Here is a 22,029-nt window from a genome sequence, read left to right as displayed (position 1 = left end):
GAAATGACAATTTGGGGTGGTTGATAGTTCACATTGAAATGACAATTTGGGGTGGTTTATAGTTCACATTGAAATGACAATTTGGGGTGGTTGATAGTTCACATTGAAATGACAATTTGGGGTGGTTGATAGTTCACATTGAAATGACAATTTGGGGTGGTTGATAGTTCACATTGAAATGACAATTTGGGGTGGTTGATAGTTCACATTGAAATGACAATTTGGGGTGGTTGATAGTTCACATTGAAATGACAATTTGGGGTGGTTTATAGTTCACATTGAAATGACAATTTGGGGTGGTTGATAGTTCACATTGAAATGACAATTTGGGGTGGTTGATAGTTCACATTGAAATGACAATTTGGGGTGGTTGATAGTTCACATTGAAATGACAATTTGGGGTGGTTGATAGTTCACATTGAAATGACAATTTGGGTTGGTTGATAGTTCACATTGAAATGACAATTTGGGGTGCTTTATAGTTCACATTGAAATGACAATTTGGGGTGGTTGATAGTTCACATTGAAATGACAATATCACACAAGACAAACTTGCTAACAGATCCCAGTCCAGACACCAAGCCATCAACATTATTGACAAATAGTATACAGCTCATTATCATTTACATTGTTCCCTGGTAAATGCCCTCCGCAGTTTATGAATTAAGAATAGATCATCGCAAACATAGGTGCCTCTGCAAGCTGGATGTACGAGACCACTTTATACAATACCTCTATTCAAGTCAGAACTTCATGGAACCTGGAGAGTGGGCGGAAGCTGAAGGGCGGAGCCTGGACACGGATCTAAAAGTATAATAGAAGCTCGAAACTTTTTCTCTACAAGTATACCATTTTTTCTTTCTAGAAGTGGTTATAATTAATTTGTATATATTTTAAAATGTAATTTTACTACAAAAATATTCATCAAAACAATTTACCAAAGAGGAGTCTCTGTCTAAGTCAGCGGTTCTCAATCTTTTAAGCTCGGCGACGCCTTTTTTCTTATTCCCCATTATGCGGCGACCCCCCCCCCCCCCCAGCAAAATTATTTTCGTTCACAAACCCAAGAAATCTTAATTACAATGTAAATCTCTGATATGCATTGCCATAGCTTTATGTTTAATCACGAAAAAATATTTAATTATATTCTTGTAATCTACATTTCTCTTATCTAAATGTAATAAATGAAATATTATCTTTGAATAGCTTTTTTTTAAATTTTATATATTCACTTTCATATTTATGTGACAATTTGAAAAACAAGGAGGAACAGTAGTAAAAAGATATGTCAAAATATTGTTGGGACATTTCGATGGCCTTAGGCGACCCCAGCAAATCTTCATTCGATCCCAAGGGTGTTGGGATCCAGAGGTTGAGAACCCCTGGTCTATGTGATGAAGATTTTATATCAATAGCAACTACACGCGCACAAATAGAAATACGAACGTTTCTTTAAAGTTGACAGTATCTATCTATATATATATATAATTCTCTTCATGGCTCAAGAGTCTGGACACCACGTAAAGGAAAGATCACTCTTTTATTTCTAAAAGTCGTACTAGAGTTACCTTACGAAAAAAAAGAGGGGGGGGGGGGGAGAACAAGTTGTATTCACCCGTCACAAAATAGCAGGGCTCGACTTAACAGTTGTGTCCAAGAAGTCATGGAAAGATCACTCTTTTATTTATTTTAGCGACGAAAAAAAGGGGGAGGGGGTAGAAAACAAGTAATCTATTCTGTATTCACCTATCGCTGAATGGCAGGGCCGGACTCAGCCGTTGTGGGGCCCTATGCGAAACGGATTTCGCGGAGCCAAGTTTGGGTAGGGATACGGGTAATAAGTGAAAATTAAGAGTTCATATTAGAAAATAAATTCGTCTTTGCATTTTATTCATTCTTTACTACGTACTTTACGAGCCTTATGTGTAGCGAAGTCATACAGTATATCATAAAAGTTGTATTTGCTACATAGATCACGCTGAATAGCAAGAATTACCAAATGTTTCAATCTATCTACGAGAATTGTTGACCTCAAGTAAATCTTCAGGCGCGAGAAGCTTCTTTTCCAGATTACACAATTACGGGTAATGTATAATGCCGTTTTTATTTATCGCGTGTAGGATTGGCGTTTTCCATATTGAATGACACCCCAAAATGACCATTTTTGTCTATATATTTCAAGAGATTTGTATGAGTTTTCAAAAGATTTTTAATAATTTCAGGAGATTTCCATGACTTTTTCTTATATTTTGCAATTTCAGTAGATTTCCAGGAGCTCCTTGTATTTTACATATTCACTTTCATATTTATGTGACAATATGAAAAACAAGACGGAACAATAGTAAACAAATATGTCAAAATAGATATGTCAAAATAGTGTTGGGACTCAACCGTTGTGGGGACGCGGGAAATCTGTTATAAGTTATAAAATAGTTTAATTTAATAATTTACACCTAGAATTAGCGCGGGTCCTATTAAAGTGTGGGGCCGACTGCGGTGGCATAGGTTGCAGTGGCATATGGCCGGCCCTGCAAAATAGCGGTGTATGCTACGCCGCCGGTCGACTAGTTACTTTATAATTGAGACATTGCTCTGGATTTATAGAACAGCGTTATATTGTATCAAGAGTGTGTTCAATTGCTCAAGTTATTAACACTAAGAGTTTAGTAGTCCAAATAAATATTACAGGAAATAATATAACCGATAGAAATGTTAGTACAAACTTTTACAAAGCAAAATAGAGACAGTGAACAAGTTTTTTTCCCCCTATAACAAACTAGCCAAAAAACGTTTGTTAAAATAGAATGACACGCTAAACAACATTCTCTTACTAACGTCACGTTGTAGTTTTACATTGATATCATTTAATTAGAACCATAACCACCCAATTAAAAACATGAATTACATCTATAAAAGAATGAACCACCCTTACATTACGGCACAACGGCGTACACAATTAAATTGTAACATTCCGAAGTTAATAACAGGTTTTATATGTAAAACCATGAATCAACGAAGTAAAAGTAAAGTTTCCACTTTTTGACATTTCGATCCATGGGGAAGAAAATGTTAAGGTCATCTGTATCTATCACCCAAGTAAGAACATAACTAAAACCATGAAACATCCAGGTAAAAACATGAATTACGAAAGTAAAACCATGAACTCCTTTAGAAACATAAGGCATGAAACGGAACATGAACAAACCAAGTAGAAACCTGAATTACGAGAAGCAAAATCATGAACCTCCCAAGTTAAAACATATATTGAAATGGCCATACAGCCTCCTTGAATTAGTCCATCAGTGTATGCGAGTCAGCCACTCTATGCCAAACCCACCAAATAGTCATTAACATCGCGTACCTATGTTACAGGCTATCAAAGTGCTCGTGTCACTGTGTTCGGATAACAAAATTTGAGAAAAAAAAAATTGATTTACTTTTTACACTAAGTATTTGGTTGAAGGATGTTTAGATTTAGAGCACGGAGAGAAGAATAGAGTGTATCAAGGAAAGACAACCCAAAATGGTGTGTGTGGATGGAATGCTTGCCAGAATGTACTTACTAGTCTGAGCTGAAGACATGCCACTTTTATAGCTGCTGTTTTCAGTGGTCGGCGTGGGCTTGACCTCTTTAGGGGCCCCTGCATTTTGACATCATGACATGACGTAATGGCGTAATATTCAATGTAAAAACAAATTTCGAACACTCCTTTGGGGGTTCTCTCCCCACCCCAGCTACGCCACTGGCTGTTTATAGATAATGATTAGAGTGTATATTTTTAAACTGTATAGGCGGGGCCTAGAGAGGAAGATGAATAATTGACTAAAATAATAGAGAAATGGGAAGATTTAGGAAAATCCACAGCACAATAAAAAAAAAAAAATATGCAACGTTTGTATTTCAATCGTTGAGCAAAGTCTCAAGATAGGTGGAAATTAAAATGAATTTTATTTCATTTAAAAAGAGGATTTCTAACTTTAATTTAAATGTTAAGTTTTACTTTATTCGATCAAATACACGTGCAATTAGATAAACAGTTGGAGATGCAGCCAGATTCCACTGTACGATGCCATGCTCTATGGCCTTCTTCAACCGCGAAGCGACTCTGGATCACCTGACAGGAAATGAGATGAATGCCTGGGCAATAGCTCTGGTCAGAACGATGTCGCCCACACAGCAGTACCTCCATCTCCATGCAGCTGATGTTTCCAAAGAAACGGCAAGTGCCGATACAGTTTGGAATCAGCGGCGTCGTAGGCTCTGTCATGGTGTGGTAATGTATGCTGCAAACTGCATAAGGTTCGTAAGCTTCTGTTTTTTACTCAGGTCTTCATTACCGAAGGCTTTTCAATATTTGTGTATAGGCAGCGGGGGGTTTGGATTCAGAGTTTTTCTTCACCTAGGTGGCTAGCCAGTCAAAGCTGACGAGCCTCTTTCTGGTTTAGGCGCCAGTTACTCTCCCTTGCCCCTTCTCCTAATAATGAAACACTTCATTCTCACTCAACATCTGTGCCACAAATGAAGACCAGAAGTTGGACTGGTTATTAGAGGCTGTTTGAGCCACTGAAAGCATTTTATGTACTTGTATCCATGACCAATTTCAAGAATTATGAAAAACTGTGACGGATTTTTCGATTGATTATTTCTTCAGCTCATAGTTTATTTAAGCTGTTTATTTAGATGAGAAACATGACGTCACTGACATGATCCAGCGTATACAGGCTCACTGGTCGAGTCGTAACGCACCACAACTTAAGTGGAATGGCCATATATATATATGAATTGATTTGCTTGAGTGAGTTTTTGTTTGGGGAGGGGGGGGGGAATGCAGATGGAGAATGTAAAGTATATAGTAAGTCGAAGAAAATAATATCAGATGAAATAAAGTATAGTCGTCTGTCTACCTTGCCACGAACCGAGAAAGCTGATTGCGGCAGACAAAACAATGAATGCATTAACAAAGTGCATCTTCTGATAAAGATCAGGCTTTTTATGCTAATCGAGCTTTCTTCAATTGTAGTAGCTAAAGTCTTAGGTTGTTTTTTTTTTGTTGTTGAAAGTTGGAGGTTACGTTTGAGGTCCGTTGAGATAAACAACAACAACAACAACAACAACAACAACAACAACAACACATCTTTTATGTTGAGTCGATTCACTAAGTTACGTGTAACCTTTCATACAAGTTACATTACTGTTACATCGCAAGTAGAGAAATGTTACAGTGGCGACATTTGCCGAACATTTTTGTAGCGACTCTCTCTCTCTCTCTTTACTGTCTGAAGTTTCTCTACTGTTTATACTAAGTTCTGGAAGAATGAAGAAAGTCCTGGGAGGTTGTTTCTATTTTAATCAAATAATTGAAAATAAAACTTTGAATTTTTTTTTATTTTAGCGTTAGTTAAAAAATGTCATTTGATAGCGAGAGATCTAAACATGTAGAAGAAACTAACAGCTCGTGTGACAAAGTACTGACAGCTCGTGTGACAAAGTACTGACAGCTCGTGTGACAAAGTACTGACAGCTCGTGTGACAAAGTACTGACAGCTCGTGTGACAAAGTACTGACAGCTCGTGTGACAAAGTACTGACAGCTCGTGTGACAAAGTACTGACAGCTCGTGTGACAAAGTACTGACAGCTCGTGGGACAAAGTACTGACAGCTCGTGTGACAAAGTACTGACAGCTCGTGTGACAAAGTACTGACAGCTCGTGGGACAAAGTACTGACAGCTCGTGTGACAAAGTACTGACAGATCGTGTGACAAAGTACTGACAGCTCGTGGGACAAAGTACTGACAGCTCGTGTGACAAAGTACTGACAGCTCGTGTGACAAAGTACTGACAGCTTGTGTGACAAAGTACTGACAGCTCGTGTGACAAGTAGCTACAAGTATTAGTCTAAAAATTTTTGACTTCTTGTACTTGATGTCTAAAGGGAGAGAGAATGCTTTGTGGTTTGCAGAATGAAAACTTTCATTTACTGGAAGCTGAGGTCAGAAAAAAACAAAAACAATTGACTAATAGAACAGAAATTTGAACGTGGAAACCTCAGCTTTAGACACGTTTGCTCTAACAACAACTTTAACCAGCGGAAAGTATCAAAAATGTAACAAAAATGTATTCAAAGAAACATGTTGATGGGAGACTATACAACAATGTACATACGATTCTAAGACTGAAACATTACGTTTGAAGTTTGTTGTTTTCTCAGAAAACAAAATAAAGTATATTGTTTCTTGTTGTCTTCGCTTTTAGAAGAAAATAAAATTAATTTCAAATTATTAAAATCTTTAGTATTTATATAAGGAGAAAAAAATAATCGAACATCTATTATTGATAGATTGCCTAGCTTTTAACTACTAATAAATTAATAATAAACGTTAAAATACAAGAAAATTAATAATTTTTCCCCATATTGAAAAAGGTGCCGGTACGCCGTACCGGTGCGTACCGTCACAAATTATAAGTTTTGACATGTGATAGCATAGTTTGTGTGCAAGTTTATGTACTCATATTTTTTAAAAAATTCAAAACAATTTTTCAATGTACTAATAGTATGGTCAAGTGTATATATTTTCTTAATATCAAAAATCACATTTTCCAAAACACATTTTTTCATTGATATTATCATAAACTGATTAGTTAATTAAGAAATGAAGAGAACATGCTTATAATGACCAACCTGAATTGTATCGAAATGATCTAATCCACACATATATCCAATGAATGAAAGTAATCCAGTATTAATTAACAACAATATTGCAACATTCGAAATAATAATCCACCAACTATTATTATCACTTGCCAATCTGTGAGCACATTACATTGTTACAACAGAGTTACTTGCATTCTTACACGAGACACGATTTTAGTGTGAACATTTTTTGTTTTATTTCAGTCAACTGTCAGTTTTTAATTTCTTTTTTTTTTTTTTTTTTGGTAGTTCGTTTCTCAACTACCTGGCCAAAAGTTGAAGTTATACACTGCAAGGATACGGCAGACTTGTCCTCCCCTGATCGGGTAGCTCTCTCCCACACCGCAAAGCGAGGGCCGCGCGCCAAGCACTCCAAGCGTGAAGGCGAAAGGAGGGAGCGAGGAGGAGAGGGAGATTTATTTTTTTGTCTTCTGCTGCGGATCTACTCTCGCAGTGCAAAGAATGGCTTAGTTTTAGAGGAAGGCTTTTCTTTCTCTCAGTAGAGCGTGTGAGTTTTCTTGTCATGAGAGTAACGCCATGTTTAACAAAAAAAAAAAAAAGCACTAGCCAGTTTCAAATGTAATAGATTCGAGTTGTGAAGAATAAATGAATACTAATCTAAAATAAACATAAAGGATTGAAAATGGTACCTCTTTTAGACCTTGTGATTGACGGTGACAGATGAACTAAATATCACCTGTTTCTATGGTCAACGGTCTAAGAGGGTGCCATGTGGCCAGTGCAACGACCAACTACTTTGACTCCACAACGTCTGTTTGGTACACCTTAGAGTTTGGTTGACTCAGGGGCGTCCTAAAAATACCGAGGTTCAAATCTCCGTCTTCGCCTGGATTCCAACTCTAGACCCCGCTGTTAAAAAGTCTTATAAAGTGCATTAGCACTCGACCGCCATGCCCTTAGCGTGAGGAAATAGAACAACAGAATAACAGAAAACGTTTTCTCTAAAAATATGCAGAAAACCAATGAGCTGTTTTAAGCATATCATGAAACACTGGAACGTTTGGATGGCGTACATCATTATATTACTCTGCGGCCAGCGATAAGGAGTTTAAAACTCTAGATTAAACTCAAGATGAGTTAATCTTGCATACAAATCTAAAGCAGCATTGGGACCTTTTCCAACACAAGCTCACTAAAGAGGTCAGACCAGATGGCAATGAGCATTGAAAGTAGTATGAAGAAAGTTATACACATAAAATTAAAGAGCCATACTTTGTAATTATGCATGTGCAATTGGTAAAACATTCTTTTCATGATAAAAATATAACCCAAAGCAGCCCTGTTTTGAGTTTAAAGTATTGATCAAACAAGACAAAAAAAAAAAAAAAGGTGAATCAAGATGTGTTTATTTATTTATTTGCTTAATCGGTTTTTTTTTTTAAATTACATTTTTTAAAAATTTTCATGAAAAGAATTTTATTTTTATAATGTATGCATTTTTTTTTACTGTCATCTCTTTCTGATGGGTCATTCACTGTCATCACTTTATGATGGGTCATTGACTGTCATCACTTTCTGATGGGTCATTCACTGTCATCACTTTCTGATGGGTCATTCACTGTCATCACTTTCTGATGGGTCATTCACTGTCATCACTTTCTGATGGGTCATTCACTGTCATCTCTTTCTGATGTGTCATTCACTGTCATCTCTTTCTGATGGGTCATTCACTGTCATCACTTTATGATGGGTCATTCACTGTCATCACTTTCTGATGGGTCATTCACTGTCATCTCTTTCTGATGGGTCATTCACTGTCATCTCTTTCTGATGGGTCATTCACTGTCATCTCTTTCTGATGGGTCATTCACTGTCATCACTTTATGATGGGTCATTCACTGTCATCTCTTTCTGATGGGTCATTCACTGTCATCTCTTTCTGATGGGTCATTCACTGTCATCTCTTTCTGATGGGTCATTCACTGTCATCTCTTTCTGATGGGTCATTCACTGTCATCACTTTATGATGGGTCATTCACTGTCATCTCTTTCTGATGGGTCATTCACTGTCATCTCTTTCTGATGGGTCATTCACTGTCATCACTTTATGATGGATCATTCATTCAATGTCTAAACTTTTTAAAAAGTTTTACCAAAAAGCTTTACGAGCTGCAAAAGTGACCTAGTGGACCTCGAGTTCAACAAAGAGTCTTGAACAGCATTGTCATTTCTTTTCAAAGGGTAACCTTTGACCTTTTACCCATTAGACATTGTCTTGGAAGAAAAGGATGCTTACATTAGAAGAAAGCTTGCATTAGAAGAAAGCTTATATTAAAAGAAAGCTTACATTAGAAGAAAGCTTGCATTAGAAGAAAACTTACATTAGAAGAAAGCTTACATTAGAAGAAAGCTTACATTAGAAGAAAGCTTACATTAGAAGAAAGCTTACATTAGAAGAAAGCTTACATTAGAAGAAAGCTTACATTGGAAGAAAGCTTGCATTAGAAGAAAGCTTGCATTAGAAGAAAGCTTACATTAGAAGAAAGCTTACATTAGAAGAAAGCTTACATTAGAAGAAAGCTTACATTAGAAGAAAGCTTACATTAAAAGAAAGCTTACATTAGAAGAAAGCTTACATTAGAAGAAAGCTTACATTAGAAGAAAGCTTACATTAAAAGAAAGCTTACATTAGAAGAAAGCTTACATTAGAAGAAAGCTTACATTAGAAGAAAGAGACAAGCTAACAAAAAGAAAAATGTCAAAACTAAACGAGCCGATCACTTCAAAGAATGAACGTGAACATCTCTATTGCCTGAGTCTTTAGTGGTACTAACGTTCAATTCATTTTCTGTTTGTTTTTTTAGAGCAATAGAACCATTATAAACGTGGTGTAAACTAATTGAAACTTGTGTTCAATCTATTCAGAATCGTATACAAGAAACATTAAAAAAAAACAACAAAAAGAAAGCTAAATATAAAAAAAAATACTTTTTAGAGACATAGCTTAAATAAGGGTAAAGAACCGCTAAATTTCTGCCATATATCTAAATACTGCAAGATTTATCTCCTATTTTATATATAAAATAAAACTATTTAATAACCACTAATTAATTAACTAATTGATTACTTCTTTGATTGATTCGTGTATTGTATCTAACAATAAGTAATTGTACAAATTTCAACTTGGGAAGTAGGAGAAAATACGTTAACAAAATTTGTACCAGACAGACAGACAAACAGATAGACAGATAGACACACAGACAGAGTGAGTTGATTTAAGCTTTTGAAAAAAAAAACAAGCAATATGGCTTCAAAGGTGTGTCTATATCGTGACACACTTTTGCAATGCCAGAAGTTAAACAACAAAAATCAATAATCAATTGAAAAATCATTTCATCTTCACCTAGAGATCTGGAGCTTAAATTTGGTGACCAAAACATTGAGCCCAATGGCAGATCTAAGTGGGCGGTAGGGGCACTTGCTCCCCCCCCCCCCGCCTAAAAGTTCTGGTCTGCACTTGCTACATATAAATATATATATATATGTGTATTGAGAGAGAGAAAGCGAGAGAGAGAGAGAGAGAGAGAAACAGAGAGAAAAAGAGAGAGTAAAGAGAGAAGAGACAGAGTCCCACTTCAGTTCGTGCTTTTCATGTGGAAGAAAATTACATTTCTGTAGTATCACTTAATGAACCTACTAATGAACCTACTAATGAACCTACTAATGCGCCTAGTAATGAACCTACTAATGCGCCTACTAATGAACCTACTAATGCTGTACGAAACCTTGTGAAATTAGAGGTTAACAAACGACAGATACCAAAATAAAATTAAAATGTAGAAAAATAGATACATTCCTGAAACGTCACACGGGTCCTATCAGCGCAAAACATCGTCCAGTTCCCAAGAAACTTTGTTAGAACCGATCCTGCACATTTTCTTTAAACACTGTAGCCAGAGGCTCACAAGCCACATTTGGTCCGCGGGCCGTAGTTTGACCTTCACTTATATTTGCGATTGAGAGAACGACGTAGAGAAAGGGAGATAACTCTGCTCTTGCAGCACAACATCCGCTGCCTTATATTTACCTACTTAGAATCAATGGACTTAATTCAACAATGAAGTAAAACGGAACGTGTGACAGATTCATGTCTCTACTTGTACATTACAACAACAGACACAACAGATGACAGATGCACATAGACCTCAGTGGAAAAGAAATTGTCTTTTTCTTTCTTTTCAAATTCATCCAAACTTGACGAACAAAAAAAAAAATAAAAAAATTCCCACGTTTAAACCACAATGGCGAAAAGCGAAAAAAAAATGTGCTAATCTTTAAACAGCAAAGCTTTACGGGTAATCGATTAATTCCTCGAATGACAATCTTTTGTGTGTGTGTGTGTGTGTGTGAATGTCCATTGGTGTGTGAGTGATTGTGCGCGAACGTTCGGATAAAGAATGAAAGCCGTTTTGTCCCGATATCGACGTAGTACGCTAGAGCTCAGTTTGAAGGTACAACGTTGCAACGTCTGGCGAGGGCTGGGAATGGGGGCGAGGGGGGCGGCGTCATTAAGTCCGGATCCTATGTCTGAACGAGGTGAGAACGATTGATTTCTCTACCCCCCCCCCCCTCATAAATCGGACATTGCACCTCGCCAAGCCAGATATAAACAGCTAGATTTGTTAGAGGATGGTTCTAATTGAGTTTAGTAAGTACTAGATCTATGAGATATTTTACAATGTATTTCTATCGCTCTGTTTCGTTGCTTTGTTTCCACCATGCTCCAACTGGACAGCTTTTTTTTTTGTTTTGTGGTATACCCTTTGGGATGTCGTCACGGTAATGGCTTCCACCCGTTGAGGTCCTGCGGGAGGTTTGGGCTGGGATGTAATCAGCTTCTTTGGAAGAACGTCCTCAGTGAATAAAACAATCCACTGCCATTTAAGTTTTAGCGTCATCCATGGAACTAGCTGTGAATGTGAGGTTCTTACCAACTCTGATAATAGTTATGACTGACATTCTTGAGGAACGTGAATATTTTCTGTCAGACTCATATATTTTGGTAACCCACATCTTTTTTTCTATTATTGTCTCTATTACATAAAGATTGAAAGAATATTTTGGTGTGAACGCCCCCCCCCCCAAAAAAAAAATGTCATTTTCATTGAATTCTCCCAAGTGTTGAAGAAACTACCAGCAGAGTTCTGGCCTTGCAAATATGACCAAGTGCAGACATTCAAAATAGAAACAAACCCAACATTTGATTTGGTTCCATCAGATTCTAGAAGTATCTTGCAGTGGTAGACTCATTGAAAAGTGACATAGGGCTCTAGAGGGGCAGAGAGAGAGAGAGAGAGAGCGAGAAAGAGAGAGAAAGAGAGTGAGAAAGAGAGAGAGAAAGAGAGAGAGAAAGAGAGAGAAAGCGAGAGAAAGAGAAAGAGAGAGAAAGCGAGAGAGAGAAAGAGAAAGAGAGAGAAAGCGAGAGAGAGAAAGAGAGAGAAAAAGAGAGAAAGCGAGAGAAAGAGAAAGAGAGAGAAAGCGAGAGAGAGAAAGAGAAAGAGAGAGAAAGCGAGAGAGAGAAAGAGAGAGAAAGAGAGAGAGAGAAAGAGAAACAGAGAGGGAGAGAGGGAGAGAGAAAGAGAGAGAGAAAGAAAAAGAAAAAGAGAAAGAGAGAGACAGAGAAAGTAAGAGAGAAATAAAAAGGAAGTAATATTTAATGCCTGGGCATGTTTTGTACGACTTTGTGTTTTAATGTTCACGTCTGCAATGAATGACGAGCGCGTGCAGTTCAATCTTGTCCAAGACACAACCTGACAATCTGGTTGAAGAACTACATTTCTATATACAAAGCAACTAAAAGTTTTCCTGTAATAAGAAGACCTTCACTTTGAATCAACATCTGGGAATCTAGGATTTCAAAGTAATTGTATTTGTTTAAAACAGATTTCAGGTGTTCCATCAAAAGGAACGGCCTTAACCTTCAGGAGGCTACAACAGCAGAAGATAGCGGCTGGCATTGTCCGAAAAACATTTCTACCATAATATATATAAAGAGGAAGCTTTGATAAGTGTGCTTTAAGCGGCGTTCTTACCAAAAATATTTAAAAAATTGGAAAAGGGTGAGGAAATTCATTTGCCAGATTTTTGTTTTAATATTTTTACTACCATTTCTATTTAATTTATTATTTTTGGTCATCTTTTTTAATGTTGATTGAATAAAAAACCTGAAAACAGAAAAGATTTATATCTTCCAGGAAGAAGAAAAAATGTTTTCCTTTTAACTTGTATTGGAATTAATCAACAAAGAAAATGTTTAAATCAGATTGTAGCTATTTTATTTTTGTCATCAAAGATACAATTTTTGTTGTTGTTGTTGTTTATGATAGAACGAAAATATAATAGACACATTTTTTTTGCAGGAAATTATTTCAAGCAAAGAATGATGACATGTTTTTGTTTTCCTTTGTTTTGGATGTTCTTTCAGAAGTGAAAATTATTAAATCCTCGCCCAGACATCCAGAAGGACGGCGGGGGATGGCGGGGAAAGGGGGCCAGGATACCTACCCATGACCACCGAGACGACAGCAGATACCACGCACCAAACAGCCATCCTTTAAATGATATGCCTTTAGCTTTGAACATTTCCAAAAACTGTTGCTGTCTGATTTTTGGGAGATTTTATCAGAACATGTTTGAGACAGATATATTTGTGCGCGTGGCAAGGTGAAATGTATACATCGGGGAGGGGAGGTCCCTGTGAAGACCGAGAGAGAAGCACACTTAATTGAAAAATTCAAATTAGAATGATTCCCTAAAAAGTTTGTATAATGAATACATTTAATTAGAAGATTACAAGTTGGATGATCTACCAAGAAACTCCTAATAAGAAACACGTAGTTGGCAGCTTTCAATTAGGATGATCTACACGTAGTTGGCAGCTTTCAATTAGAATGATCTGGCAAGAAGCTTCAAACGAGGATAACATAGCTAGAATAGTGACTTGAATAGAGGAGGTTGGAACTAAACAAAAAAATAATTTGACTGTATCCATTTAAAAAAAAATCACTTTGAAGAGTGCATATATTCCATATTACAACAAGGACAGTCCGCTATGCTCCAATCTCTTTTGTAAACTTGCGGGGTGAAGGGGGTGCCAAGGAGAAGGTTTACATGCTGCCTTTAGGCGCTTAGCAAATACAACTCAACTAGAAACTGGATTCGAACTCAAGCCTTCTTGATAAGTAGCCCCGCGTCCTCAGCCACACATCTCTGTTGTTGATCATTGTCTTCAAGACTTAATTATCTTCTTTTTTGAGGTAACGTCTGTATTTTATAAGATTAGATTCGCGTTGTTTAAAAATTCTAAATTCACGAATCGTTAAGAATTGAAATAGAATAATAGAAGATAAAAACATATTCAGAAAAAACAAAAGAGCAGGAATAGCATAAAGTATTATTAAGAAAAACAGACTATGACTAAGTCGTTTAGTGCTCTAGACATTCAGGGAAACAGGCGCGTTAGATGAAAGTTTGGTAGATTGGTGTAAAGGTTAATAGTAAAATATTTGTTTTACTTGTTTAGGATGTTGCTTCTATTCCAAACCACCCGCAGGAAGACGGGGGATGGCAGCGGGCAGGGAATGAACCCGGGATCTTCCAGACGAAACAACGACAGTCCAGAGCGCAAGCACAACCAGGCGGCCATCCAGACTAGAATTTAAGTGGCAGGTAAAAAGGTAGTCATGTAAAAAGGTAATCAGGTAAAAAGGTAGTCATGTAAAAAGGTAGTCAGGTAAAAAGGTAGACATGTAGATAGGTAGTCAGGTAAATAGGTAGTCAGGTAAATAGGTAGTCAGGTAAATAGGTAGTCAGGTAAAAAGGTAGCCACGCCAAAAAAACTGGAATACTTGACTGTGACATTGTAAATTGTAACGTAAATTGAATGAGCAAGAAATTATGCCACAGCAGCACCCAAATCACTGCTCACCATCTGTGATCAAAATATTCCTTTTTTTTTTCCATCTCTTACAGTCTTTATCACATTTCCCCCCTTCTGATGTCACAATGAGGTAAGATGAATTGTCCTTTGTGGCACTGGCCTTTCTTTTTTTGGTCTCCATTTCTTTAGTCTTCATGTCATTGGATGTTACTGCGTCATAAATCTCTCTCTCTCCGTCTTGGGAAAAAGCGACTTCCCAGAAATTAGCCCAAACCTACGTGCTTAGAATTCATTAGAATGAATCAAAGGAGGAGGGTGCGAGAGAGGTGGGCTAGGACTCTCAGGTCAGGACACTAATTTATAACCCATTATTTTCATATGTTTGAAAAAAGCTGAAGAGTGTTTCTGTTCTTCAAAATGCAAACTTTACATCTTATTACAAAGGCCCATCTGTAACCTATACATTGTTTCTAAGTCTTCTTGTTTGGTCTTTAATAGAAAGTCTTAATGATTCGATGTTATAAAATAATAAAAAAGAATTATCCTCGACTACGAGGAATAAGGAGGAGTGCAGTATTTCACAAAGCTTCACAGACCTACATGTGACCTACATGTTTTGGCGCATCTAACGCAGGCAGAACCATGGTGGTGATCGAACTTCTGTATTTTACCTCAAATTGTACCCTTATGCCTTTATAACAGTTTCGTATCCAGCCATGTACTATACGCTATTAAGTATTAGCTGAAAAAGTCAATATATATTTTAAAGGATCGCGCATTTAGTTTCGAATCCTTGTTTGAACATTCGGTTGTTCTTTTCCAGACTACCTCTTGAAGATGGCTTGGTATTTCCAAGATCACTCACGCTCAGAATAAACTTGTAGGGCCTTAACTATACTTCGCTCATTCTGGTTTGATGTTTTCCTCAAGGCCCCATTAAAAAAACCTTATTACTGATGATGTCATTGCTTGATTCCGGATACTGACTTTAGAAAACCCGAATCCCAGGAGAAGTGACCATGTATCCAACCATTGACCACCGGAATCAATACAAGTAAGATCCGTGTCGCAGTCCAAAGTAGTCAATAAAAGAGAGTTTCTGACCAGTCGCGTCCACTACTCGAGGAGATAATTGTTACCTAATTCTCTCAGCAATGACCCCAGGTCAACAGATCGAGTAATCCCAGACGTGACACTGGAAACGATTTTTTTAAAAGTACATACTCTTTAAATTAAAGAGCAGTTCTAAAAAACAAGACAAATAGCAGGACTATGTGGTGGTAAGTAGATTTTAGCTAGAAGATAATTCTTATCTGTTAAATACACTAACCGTACATACGTTTTCCAGCCGTTAACAGTACAATAATATCCATACAGTTATACTCTCTCTCTCTCTCTCTCTCTCTCTCTCTCTAATCTCTGTCCTACTCTGTCTGCCACTGCCCCTATCCCTGTCTCTGCTCCTATTTATGTCTCTCTTTGTTTGTCTCTTTCTTCGTTTTTCTTTTTTTTTGTCTGTCCATCTCTATGCCTCCCTCTCTCTCTGTCTTTCTCTCTGCCACTCTCTGTCTCTCTCTATCTTCCCTTATCTGTGTCTCTCTGTCTGCCCTGACTAACTCTATGCCTTTCACTCTCTCGCTGTCTCCTTCTCTTTGCCAGTGTCTTCTGTCTGTCTTCTGTCTGTCTCTCTCTTATGAGAATAGCTTCCTGGTCGAGTGGTAAGCGCGCTGGACTGTCGTTCAGACATCTCGATGGTTCTGATATCGTGCCCTGTCCCCTGCCTCTGTCAAGTTTTACAAACCTAAAACTGTTCTTAGAATACACACCAACATCTCTTCTATCACTATGGGACCTTCAACCGTCTTCACGTTCTCTTGATGTGGACACGTTTATTGCGTAGCATAAGGGATGGACAAAGTTGTTTTTTTTACAAAGCTTATATCAACTCACTCTGTCTGTCTGTCTTGTAAAAAGTCTGTACACGTTATTTCCCCTACACCCATTCTCGGATCAAGTTGTAACTTTGAACACTTATTTACTGGCATAGACAAGACATGAATTTAAAAAAAAAATAACCAATTAGTCAATTAATTACTGGTGATTTATTATATTTGTTTGATACCAACAAGAGAAACTAATCCTTCAGTAGTCACAGATATGGCTAATTTTGTTTGGTTTAGTCCCCTTAAACAAGTGTTAACGCTATTTCTCCCTCAATCATTCTCTGATCAAGTTGATACTTAAACAATTATTTATTGTACCTAACAAAACATGAATCAATGAAAACATAAGACAACCAGTCAATTAATTATTTTGTTTGATATTAAATGAGGGAAATAACTTGTACATAATTGATAGGTATAGTTTTAAGGGCGAAATTCTTCCCCTGTAGATAACCTTTTTTTTTATACATGTATTTTGCTTTTTTTTTTTTTAAATTCTTACTTCTGTAACTTAAACTATTATGATCCAATACAAACACCCACTAACACCTTTGCTGCAATACAACCCACTTTCCCGCCAAGATCTCTCACACTAAAGACCTTTTCCATAAAACTTCCCGGTGGTCGCAGACCTCACAGCAGAAGTAAATCCTAGAAAAGAACGAAGTAAAAAGAGCGCCATTCATGCAACACATTTCGGAAAACTAATTAATTCTCACGTGACACGGAATCGGTTTTAATCTTTGCTCCCACCAGTCTTCCCCCTCCTCCTCCTGTCTCTTATTCTGCTCTAAGCTGGGCGATACATTAGGAAATAGGGAACGATCTATTGTAGTTCTTCTGGAATCGTTCACAGTTCCATGTGAGAGATCGATACCTAGTGCAAATGTTGGTGAGTGAGAAAGAATACTTGAGGGTCAAAGGTCAGGCACATTTGCACTTTGAAGATATTTTCTACTTGAAACCAAACCATAAAACATTTTTTGTCCATTATTTAAAGGAAAATGAATAGTATTGTATTGTTCAAAACATTATTTGTGACAAAACAACACTGTGGCTAATAAAACTTTAAATAGTTATTAGTAAGTGGCTGAGATTTTTACTGCAATACAATTCAAGTATAAAATTGATTCGCAATTTGTCATAACATTATTTGAAGTCATCCACGAAGATCTGGAAAATATTCATGACATCTATTACCAGAATTTAGTCAAATGATGTTCATGTCTATTGATAACAAAAAAATGACTGACAGCCACGAGCGATACACATATGCTATACTTGTCAATGGTCTTATGATTTACATATGTCAGGACAAAGTTTTTGATCTCATGGATTGCGTTAAAACAAACTTACAATTTACTAGGACTTTAAGCGTATTTAAAATAGAAGAGCTAAAAATATTGGTTCCTTTGTATCACAGAAATGGCATCTGCCACTCCAGTTTATTTGAAACATTTCTTACATGACATCTGACATATTATTAATACTTTTATGACATAAGCTTATAATATATTAATATTGCTTCAATTATTATATTTATTAAGTAAAAATGTTCCAGTATTCTATAAAAAAACAACATTACCGAACACTTCAACTCACCTGCACAGGCTTTTACAAGTTTTCTTTAAATCGTTAAAATAGAACATTCAAAGAAATGAAAACAAATACTGCAAAAGTTCGAGAAACGAAATATTACATTGATAGACTTCTGTTCTTCTTCAGACTCAATGATTTCATAAACAAATACATTTCCTTCGACAAAGCGGTCAAGGAATTAAAAAGTTATTATCACTTGTGCTTTAAGTGAACAGACTTGTTTGCTTTTAAAGTGACTACCATTTAAAACAAAATAGGATTACAATTAACTTTAAAAAAAGATATTATTTTATAACGAGTCCCTATTTTATCTAAGCTTGCTCAGTACGCTTTGGTTTAGACTCGGACATGTAGAAAGAATCTAAGCTTGCTCAGTACGCTTTGGTTTAGACTCGGACATGTAGAAAGAATCTAAGCTTGCTCAGTACACTTTGGTTTAGACTCGGACATGTAGAAAGAATCTAAGCTTGCTCAGTACGCTTTGGTTTAGACTCGGACATGTAGAAAGAATCTAAGCTTGCTCAGTACGCTTTGGTTTAGACTCGGACATGTAGAAAGAATCTAAGCTTGCTCAGTACACTTTGGTTTAGACTCGGACATGTAGAAAGAATCTAAGCTTGCTCAGTACACTTTGGTTTAGACTCGGACATGTAGAAAGAATCTAAGCTTGCTCAGTACGCTTTGGTTTAAACTCGGACATGTAGAAAGAATCTAAGCTTGCTCAGTACGCTTTGGTTTAGACTCGGACATGTAGAAAGAATCTAAGCTTGCTCGGTACGCTTTGGTTTAAACTCGGACATGTAGAAAGAACCCTGGGAGGTTTTCTTGCTAGTCCAGTCCAATTCGAATCTAAAACATCTTAATCCATAGGGGCTCAAACCCGAGCCCCTGTTAGTTTGTAAAATGCTTTTAACATGTTTCGGATGTTCTTTTAGATTTGAAGATAATGACATCCTAGCTCTAACCTGCCCCTGGCAGACGAGGGATTGTAGCGTGCAGGGTTCGAACCCGAGACTGTTCAGCTTTTTATGTCACTCACCCAATGGTTCCCTTGAATCTAGATCTTAGTGAAGAACGAAAAATCAGGGTCGATCATTGTGCTGACCTTAAAAAACCCTTGTTTATAAAGAGCAACTTAAATAAGGTTAAAGTAGGTGGCTGAGCGTTGAAGCGCTTGGCTACCGAATCGGGGTCCGGGGTTTGAATCCTGTTGAAGACTTGAATTTTTTAATTTCACCCAGCTCTATTGGGTACCTGACATGAGTTGTGCTGGTCACATGACACCCTCGTAAAACGTAGGCCACAGAAACAGATGAAACATCATCTACCCTATAGACTACAAGGCCTGAAATGGCATTTTAGTACTTTTTTTTTTACTTTATTACCTGCCCCTGACACTGACCCATATACCTTCCATAAAGGTCATCATGGATGTGACACCCGTGTTTATAAAGAGCAACTTAAATAAGGTTAAAGTAGGTAGCTGAGCGTTAAAGCGCTTGGCTTCCGAATCGGGGTCCGGGGTTTTAATCCTGTTGAAGACTTGGATTTTTAATTTCACCCAGCTCTAATGGGTACCTGACATTAGTTGTGCTGGCCACATAAAACCCTCGTAAACCTTAGGCCACAGAAACAGATGAAACATCATCTGTCCTATAAACCACAGAACCTGAATGGGCAAACTTTACTTTTTTTTTTACTTTATTATGTGCCTCTGACACTGACCCATATACCTTCCATAAAGGTCATCCTGGATGTGACGTACTTAAGTATCGTTAAGGCCAAGGAAAAAAGAAAATTTTGATGACTTGTAGAAAAACTGCTATGCTAAGCCCAATGTATGTATAGGATACATGTCTCTTCCATCCCAATGGCTCAGGCCAAGTGCTGAGGACGTAGATAAAAAATATCGGTGACAATTTATTTTTAAAATCAATCCTGTAAACGTGTTCAATGATACGTCCTATGTTCGACATTTTTATTTCTACATCAACTGCAAGTTTTTTTTGTTTCCATTTCCGTTTTCGACATTTCCGTTTTAATTTTACTTTTCTTTTTTATATCTCTTCTGCCATCCTTTTAGCCTAAACAATCTCTCATCAGGAAACTGACATTCTATAAATATTTATCTACACAATGTCTCATTAGGAAAGTCACATACTATCAATATTTATCTACACAAAAAATACAGAAAATGGTGTGCAGTATCCACCTTTAAATCATTAAATTCACAACTAACCTCATTCCCCAAACAAACAAACAAATATTTTCCCCAACACTCTGGTAGATCCAACACTCTGGTAGATCTCACACTCTGGTAGATCCAACACTCTGGTAGATCCAACACTCTGGTAGATCCAACACTCTGGTAGATCCAACACTCTGGTAGATCTAACACTCTGGTAGATCCAACACTCTGGTAGATCCAACACTCTGGTAGATCCAACACTCTGGTAGATCCAACACTCTGGTAGATCCAACACTCTGGTAGATCCAACACTCTGGTAGATCCAACACTCTGGTAGATCTAACACTCTGGTAGATCCAACACTCTGGTAGATCCAACACTCTGGTAGATCCAACACTCTGGTAGATCCAACACTCTGGTAGATCCAACACTCTGGTAGATCCAACACTCTGGTAGATCCAACACTCTGGTAGATCCAACACTCTGGTAGATCCAACACTCTGGTAGATCTAACACTCTGGTAGATCCAACACTCTGGTAGATCCAACACTCTGGTAGATCCAACACTCTGGTAGATCTAACACTCTGGTAGATCCAACACTCTGGTAGATCCAACACTCTGGTAGATCCAACACTTCGCAGATAACGCTCACAATCATTATAAATATTAAACCCAAAATACTAATAATAGTTTTATTATTACTTTATTATTATTATTTTAAAATGCTTTTGTAAAATACATCTATCTGGTCAAAGCTCATTTCGCTATGGTCCTATCTATTTTTTAAATCAGTTTGGGGAGGGGGGTGTAAATGTTTCGGCGCTGCCTTTAGGCACTCAGCGAATACACCCAAGCTTGAGACGGGCTTCGAACTCGAGTTCCCTTGATAGTTAGCCAAGCGTTTCCTCACATTCCACAAGTTGAACTATCAGCTAATTCTGAACGAAAAACCACCGCCTCTGTTTCTCTCTTCATCTCGTAATCCCAATATCGAGTCTTCCATTGAATGAGGCTGAAACCAACACAATGGCAGTAAACAAAAGCTGAACAGGCCGAGAACAAAATGGTTTTAATTAATAGAATAGACTGAAGAACACCTGTGGAGTTTGCGGTTTTCTGGTGGAGGGCTGGGGGGGGGGCGGTATGTAGATGGATTGAATAATGTATTCATCTCCTGGCGTATCTGTAATGGATGGACTTAGTTAGAGTGAGTGCTGAGAGGAGATGGTATTGTTGTGTGCAGGTAGGCTGAGTACACAATCAACGCCGGGGAGAAGTGGTTGGGGGGGGGGTGGGGGCATCGGGGGTTGTAATGTTTTCAATACTTAGATAGTTTGATGTCGTTATGTTTTCAATACTTGGATAGTATGACGTCGTTATGTTTTCAATAGAGATGATAGTTCACAAAACATTATCATTAATGTTTTCTGACTTTCTACGGTAACAGCTTAAGAATGGGAAATCTAATTGACAACGCATTCAAAGGATATAATTGTAGAAACTGGGTTTAAACAGAAAAGTATTTACAGTGAGGGAAAAAAAAAAGATTTCTAGATCTATGGGGCCTCAATCACGTAACCAGAATAGAATAGATTAAATGAAATACAGAAGGCACTCACTCACTATGAAATAAATATCCATAATACATATCACACAACTCATAAAGTTGGAAGGGAGAATCTAATAATAATGGGAAAAGGAGGAA

General features: G+C 37.3%; 1 protein-coding gene across 7 annotated transcripts in view; it reads right to left on the bottom strand.

The window, feature by feature from the left end:
- LOC129923933 (zwei Ig domain protein zig-8-like) overlaps positions 1-22,029 on the bottom strand; it is a 297,168-nt gene that overhangs the window by 211,879 nt on the left and 63,260 nt on the right. Inside the window, exon 1 of one of the 7 annotated variants that reach the window (XM_056017123.1) lies at positions 6,682-7,059. The exons of 2 other annotated variants lie outside the window; for them this stretch is intronic. The gene's annotated coding sequence lies outside the window, so the exon portion shown is untranslated. Of the gene's footprint in view, positions 1-6,681; positions 7,060-22,029 lie in introns of those variants that run through there. 4 more of the 7 variants (XM_056017147.1, XM_056017154.1, XM_056017160.1 and 1 more) reach the window with 4 other exon arrangements.

This window comes from Biomphalaria glabrata, chromosome 1 (genome assembly GCF_947242115.1).
Source record: "Biomphalaria glabrata chromosome 1, xgBioGlab47.1, whole genome shotgun sequence".
NCBI classification, from domain to species: domain Eukaryota; kingdom Metazoa; phylum Mollusca; class Gastropoda; family Planorbidae; genus Biomphalaria; species Biomphalaria glabrata.
This window is presented reverse-complemented; position numbering and strand designations above follow the sequence as displayed.